Source organism: Lolium perenne, chromosome 1 (genome assembly GCF_019359855.2).
Source record: "Lolium perenne isolate Kyuss_39 chromosome 1, Kyuss_2.0, whole genome shotgun sequence".
In the NCBI taxonomy this organism is placed as follows: Eukaryota; Viridiplantae; Streptophyta; class Magnoliopsida; order Poales; family Poaceae; genus Lolium; species Lolium perenne.
The window spans coordinates 79,711,394-79,718,399 of NC_067244.2; the positions used below are offsets into that span (position 1 = coordinate 79,711,394).

General features: G+C 38.9%; 1 long non-coding RNA gene across 13 annotated transcripts; it reads left to right on the plus strand.

The window, feature by feature from the left end:
• Positions 1 to 6,479, plus strand: LOC127294296 (uncharacterized). 13 transcript variants are annotated; one of them, XR_011755730.1, is made up of 10 exons: positions 1 to 210; positions 283 to 798; positions 1,080 to 1,225; positions 1,941 to 2,010; positions 2,381 to 2,503; positions 2,593 to 2,655; positions 3,195 to 5,433; positions 5,729 to 5,801; positions 5,883 to 5,931; positions 6,039 to 6,479. It is a non-coding gene; the product is annotated as an uncharacterized lncRNA (long non-coding RNA). The 13 variants fall into 13 exon arrangements; XR_007846539.1 differs by having other exon boundaries at positions 3,195 to 5,237; positions 5,379 to 5,433; positions 5,729 to 5,931; XR_007846531.1 differs by lacking the exon at positions 5,729 to 5,801 and having other exon boundaries at positions 3,195 to 5,237; positions 5,379 to 5,433.
• Positions 6,480 to 7,006: the final 527 nt, after the last annotated feature.

Consider the following 7,006-nt stretch of genomic DNA (forward strand, 5'->3'; position numbering starts at 1 on the left):
CGGCCGGCGCGGGGACGGCGGTCGGACAGCGAGGCGCCCTCGCGCCATACGGCCACGTTGGCATCCGGCGACGATGGGACGGCCGCTGAGCAGCCGAGGGCCTCTCCGTTCTGGGCCCGGTGGCCGGCCAGGCTCCACCTCCTCCTCCCCTACCTTCTCCTCTACGCGCTTGTGGCAGTGGGGAAAAGCGAACACTTCTGACGAGAAGAGGTGCGCTCAGATTTTCCACTCCTGCCATATTCCCGTTCTGTGATTGACCCCTCTCTCTCTCTATCTCTGCAGGAGAACGAGAGGGTTAGGAGGACCGATCTGGCGACCAGGAAGAAGCCCAATAGCAACCTTCTCCAGGTTTGGTGATTCCTACCCCGTTAAAAATCAGAGGTGTGAACCTGATTCTTGTGGAAATATGTATGGATAGTGGGAATGTTCTACTATCTCTGTTTTGTGCTTGTCATATGTTTGATGGAATGAACAACCCCCATGATTCTGTCATTCAAGTTGGTTCTCTGATGCGTTCTGCTCAACTTGCTGGCCTACTCCATCTCTTCTCGCAACCTAGGAGGCCCTAGGAGGCTGCCCAGCAGATTAGCAGTCTGCCCTCCTCAGCCTTTTCTTCTTCCCAGACCAGCAAGTTCTCTCTCCCCCTGTGCAGATCCTTTTCTATCTATGGCTTACAAGGTGCTTGAAGAAAATCCTAGCTAATATTACTATTGACACGAAGTTGCAGCCGGTGGTGGTGTTCCTTGGCAATGACGAGAGGAAGAGATGATGGATTCTTCAAGATTAAATGCGGTTATGGTGAGGCTCCCATCCATTTGGATACTTAGTGATGATTCGGTCACGTTTCTTAACTTTCCCCTTTTATTTTTCTTCCCTTTTTGTTGTGTGACCTCGACATGTTCATGCTGTAGGTGCGGCTCTGTCCATTTCTTGAAATATAGGACGAGCCTCTTACATTAGATTGATTCGGGTTTCTCATGTTTTCTTTTGCTTCGATTGGTTTTTGTAGGTACTCATTGTTCACTGCTGTGATACTTTTCTATTGTTTGTTTTATGTGTTAGATGTATTCTTTCTGCAGGTGCTACCCTCCTCGGCGTCGCCTGTTTCCCCGGTTGTAACTTGCCGGAGAGGCTGGTGGATTCAGGACGGTTGCCATAAGGTGTAGGTTCCATTATTGAAGTGTGTTCTGGTGATTGTGAAGTGTGTCTACACTGAAATATTATGGTGAGATAGAAGTTATGTGCATAGTTCTATTCTTTATTTTGTAATATATATTCTCTCCATGGATCAAATAGAATTATTATTTATTTTGCCGTAGGTATAACAAGATTGTCATGAGTTTTTTTCGCCGATGAATAAACGATGGGTTATATAGTTATATAGATATGCACTTCCAATACAATTCATGCAATCTCACCAGAACTAATTAAGAATATAGCTCTCTTTAGTCTGATTGATTTGTCAGGAGAAAATGCTTTTTATTTGGCCAATCTGAAATTTAAAAGCTATGTTACTCTGGTTACCTTTCTTTTATTTATGAATTCTGTGGTTTCCTCTTTTAAAATGTTATTATCTTCGATGCAATTACATTTCTGTTGGTAATTGGATAGGTGCTTCAGATTACATGCCATTGGGTTTGCAATGCTCAATGCCTGCTTCAGGTATAACAAGATTGTGATGAGTTTATTTTTGCCAATGTTTGATGGCACTTTGGAATATTTATTTCATTAGAGAGATGGAATGTAAACTTAGATGGTTGCATGCCTAACTGCATCCATCCCCATGCTTAATAGAGTTTCTAAATGCACATTTTCTGGACTTTCCTTTTTGTCAGGTGGTTTTTCCATCTTTCCGGACTTCCCTTTTTCCCTTTCCATGTGTCTCTCAAGTTTGACCTGAACGCCCACCTTATGCTAATTGAGCTTTATCTCCTCCCTAGGTTGAGTACAGGGAGGCACACTGAAGGGAAGCAGACCGAGCGTCATTTTATATTCATCCTTGCAAAAAAGGTACATACATATCAAAGTTGCTTCTTGGTTCCTGCCATTGCTCCTTTCCTCTAAAGCAATATGATCTTGGATTCCTAGAGCTTTTATATAATTCATGAAAGACGCGCCCTCCTTCCTAATTCATGATAGGCAGATAAAATCTGGAGGCTCCCCACATATTGTCTAATTATGCATGCAGCCAAGAGATGTAGAGTGCAAATTTTAATTTGTTTTTCTTGAAAGAGATATTTACTTGATTTGAAACAAGTTACCATATCATTCTCTCAATTAGTGTAGCTGTGATAGCAATCAAATTTACAAGCTCGTGTACGCTCAATTATCTTATTTCAGGTTTCAATCTCTCGATTCACGTTTGATCTTTTTTCTACAGCGAAGTATGACACGGAAGTGCTCGACGTCATGTGCGCTCGCCGAGTATCCATCGACACAACGGGAGGGATCGGTGTCGCAGTTTATATTTTAGAGCTTCTTTCTGCACTGAAATTTGTTGCAGGTATCATGTACATCATGTCCAATGTTTGACATTTACATTAAAAAAATTATAGTAAAATAGTTAATTGCCTACTTTCCTACTTAATGCAGAAAATTTGTAGCTCAGGGCAAGCAGGAGATGATGCGAGTGAAGGCAGTCCCATGTTTCTGATGGTAGGCTCTGAACATAATTTCCATGATTTATGAAACTGCTAAATATGTTATCTTAGTATGTCTTTCATTTCTTCAACAAATGTTCTGTTTAGAGTAGCTTCATATGTGTGTGGAGTGGGAATCCTTAAGTTGCTATAGAATTTCCAAATGAAGTGGCTCTAATTCATATCTACATTTTTTTTGTGAGATCACAATAATACTTGAATCACAGATTGTGATAGATGGTTCCCTAATTTCTATCTTATTTTTTGAAAGTTTGTAGAGAATATTTACAGTGCAATCAAACAAACAAAATGCATTTGAATCTAATCCAGATTTCCTGAAAGCTAACACGCAAATAGGGAATCAAATGCAAGTTACAGTTGAAATCTCATATTCAGTTACTAATCACATGTTATGGAATTGGTTTCCTAATTTATTTTTGAAACATCATATCTATTTTAAGAAGTATCCCAGGAGACTTGAAGCTTTGATTCTTCTTTATCTTGCTGGGTGCCGGTATTTTGAGTTTGGTTTTTTTTGTGGGCCTATGATCACAGACGGCGGATCTGGTGGTAAACATGGTTGTGGCTGTTTGTCCTTGCCTTGTCTTCGGCTGCCTTCTTGATATTCTCGAAGAGGAAGAATGGCATGGTGCGAGACATCATAGTCCATAGGAGATCGAGAGAAGTTGGAAAATAAGTTCCTGCAGGCTCCATCCAAGACACCACACCACAAACAGACTAAAACATCAAGTCTTGCTGAGGTATTACCGATTCTCCCATTTTCTGTTATAAGTTCTCTTGCTGGATGTATTTGTTGTCACTGGTTGACGTCCTGGGGTATGGAATAGCTATTTGATATCCTGGGATTCTCATTTTCTATATTGATTTTTTTTGTCATTCCTAGGGTTAGCAAAATAGACACTCTGCCATATCAAATATCTTCATTTCTATGTTTAAAAAGCTAGCTTGCTCCCTCTTTGATAAAATAATATAGTGTATCTTAGTTTTACTGAAAGTCGTGCTACTTAAAAACTCAAAAAAAAGTCGTGCTACTTAGTACTTAGTTATAGTCTGTAAGATACATTCATTCATCTATTAAAATAGCTGTCTTTTCAGAAGTTCAATGATACGAACCTAGCACAAAATACTCCATCGATGGTTGTTTCCACAAAGATTTGGCAGCTAATTAATAATAACCAGAGTAAAATCAAGTACTCAATTTTAGGATAAATTAGCTGATTTAGAATCTACTTTACAACAACCCGAGACAGCTCTTTTTTACATGGTGCTGGTTAACAGTGTCTCACAACGTAGAAGTTTCAAACAGGTTTTATCTAAACAAATACTGAGATTTATGGCATAATCCATTTATGGAGTATTTTTGCAATTGGTACCTGCGAGTAGTTCATCACTTAGGTCTCCTTAATTACTGATGGTTGTGTTTTCAGTCACATTTTCTGGATCCTTAGCTTATATGTGGCATCAGAGCTGCGCCGTAATTGTTGTTTGTGATTTAAATCATCCCAAGGTGAGAGGCTGCTTTTGGTGAGGTAATTTTGATTTTTTATGATTTAGCTGTGTCGGTGTCCTTCCTTCCACCGGTACTCTTCACTACCACCCATTTCCACCAATTTGGATGAGTAAGTGTCGGTGTTTTCTTTCCCATTGTGCATCATTTTTGGTTCGCAATTGTTCAGTTTTATTCGCCATAAAGCTTAAGAAATAAAGCTTGAGATAAGTATTTCTACATAATTTCTTAGTTATTGGCTGCAAACAGCTTCCCTCCCAAACCAAAACAGAAGCAGTGTCTCTCTTAGGCTTGTATGTAAAATCATTCTAATTATTTGTAGTTCTCCATTAAGTATTTTTTTGCGCTAACATTGTCTCGCAGCGTTTAAGTTTCTGCCACGTCGAATATTTGGATGTGCAAGTAGCTACTAGGATCATGAAAGTTATAGCATAGTTCCATTCTGAAGCCTGTTCTTGCTGGTCAGACTAATGTTGGTACTTGAGTGCATCATGTTGGTGATTGCTCTTGTGGAGTGCAACTATAATGTATGATTGGTTGATTCTCATTTCCGGTTTTATGTATCATTATGCTCTGAAGGTTACTATTGTAGGCATCAATTGGGCTATTACGATATTCCTAGAATTTATTAGGACACATACCAGAAGAGTGTGCATAGTTCCAGTTCCAGTTGTTCATTAGGTGCTGAAATCTTAAATCGATTTGCTATGATGGTATATCAGAAAATAGCTTTCAGCCGTCACACATAGATACTAGAATTGAACTGTACCTGGCTGCCTTTTTTTCTTGGTTGTAGTACACAATAATTTAGCAGTTTACGTCCGTGAAGAATATATTCATTTGTGATTGAAGCTTATTGTTTTCGTATTTCAAAGACCAGAATAAGGATCTTAATAATGTACTTTCTTACTATCCACACATGCGGGTATAATAAAAATTGGAGTTTATGGCTCAGTTTAGCTGATGGCCTTGATGGAGCTTTGCTCATGGTCTTGCTGAATTACTGAGTGGCTGCTGAGTGATGATTTGTGACTCATAGGTTTGTCCCTTTGCTGCAAAAAGTAGAAAAGGTAAATTGCTTGGTATCATGTCTTTTGTTTAGTATGGTTTTAGTTCCATAATGATAATTGGTTGTGTTCAACTGCAACATCTTTTCCCCTCACCTGAAAAATTGATAGAAGGCACATTATTTGGGTGTCTATGCAATGCAGCAATTGAAGCCACTCTTTGCTCATCTATGAGAAGCACCGGAAACCATACATGGAGGTCAGTTATCTTGAACGACACTTTTTTTATATGCACCATGACCCAAGTTTTGTCTTTCTGCCTTGGCATGCCACTACCTTCGTGATATCATCCGAAGATGTGAGGCCTCAGTCCTTTTTGCGCATTTTATTTACATATTTTTCAATGCATTCTAGATGGTGAAATTGTGCATACTTATTCCCTCTTCTCGAAATTAATATGATTTCGCATGGTACTGCCTTGATGGAATCATCTCAAGATGAGAGGTCTTGGTCGTTATCATGCATTGCTTCATATATTTTATCAATTCTTCTAGGTAGTGACAATGGTGGACATTTGATCGGTGACAATGGTGGACATCTGATCCACATGTTGGGAAATTGATTCTGGTTGTTCATAATATTCATGATGCCTGAACTCTCTATTGTTACCCCCTCCTATTAAAATACTACTCATTTCTGGATTTGCAGTCACATATTGCTTTTGTTAAATAATCTGCGTGTTAGGAAATTGATTCTGGTACGTTTTCTTTTAGTCTCAGAAACTTAAGTAGGGCATTTGAGCTTTCAGTTATGTTATTTGGAACTTTGATCACTTATGATTTCATTTCATTTACTTTGTACAAGGGAAATGGCTCGTATCAAGATCCCACCAAGAGTGTCATGCCCGACGCCATGTTATATGAGCTGCAACTTCCTAGATTGACATACAAAACTACTGCGAGATGGCAGCATGAACTGTGACTGACATTCCATCCATCAGTGCACATTCTTCATCAGAATCTCGGCCAAAAGTCTCTGGGCTTGCATACATCGCCTCTGAAAGTATCCCAAAACCTGCTAAACTGTCTTATTTTTTCAGTCACTTGCTGTAGGAAACATTAAATAGAGCTCTACCTCTACTGTTTATAACCTTATGTGCATAAGTACATTTCCTACAGCTTGAACTTTGACTCCACTGAACATGATCAGTTCTCCTGAAAGGAGTGCACTTGTGATGAGCTGTACACCGAAGATGATCAATTCTCTGGAAGGAGTGTTGTGATGAGCTATATTTGTTTTGCTCTATGCATCGGTTGCCTACTTTACGTGTTGTATTTCTTTGCATATAAGTTCTACCTCTACTGCTTTTAGCCTGATGTGCATAATGCAACTGGTTTATTTCCCCATAGAAAACTTATGTACCTAAAATATTATTTATGGATATATGTTATGTTTTAGATTGACTTGCTGGTAGCTGGTCATATTTTCATGTTTCCTTTGCGTCTGTATGTCAACTGAGTTTTGTTTGCCTGCCTTTGGTTCTACCGTAAAATTTACATGAAATTTTCTGATATGTATTTGTTCGGTAGTAAGCTTGGGTGAGTTAGCATATATTTATGGAGACCCTATTAGAATTATAATTACCTCTTATGGTCTATCTATAGAACATTAAAACTTTGTTCTCTTCATGCTATTATCATTTTTTGACCTTATTTCTATCATTGTTTTATAAAATGTAAATCAGCGTAAATTTTACGGGATCACGTTGAGTATTCCCTCCATCACCTGTATTTGCAATTTCCTTTGATTCACTACATTTTGTAAGTTCTAAT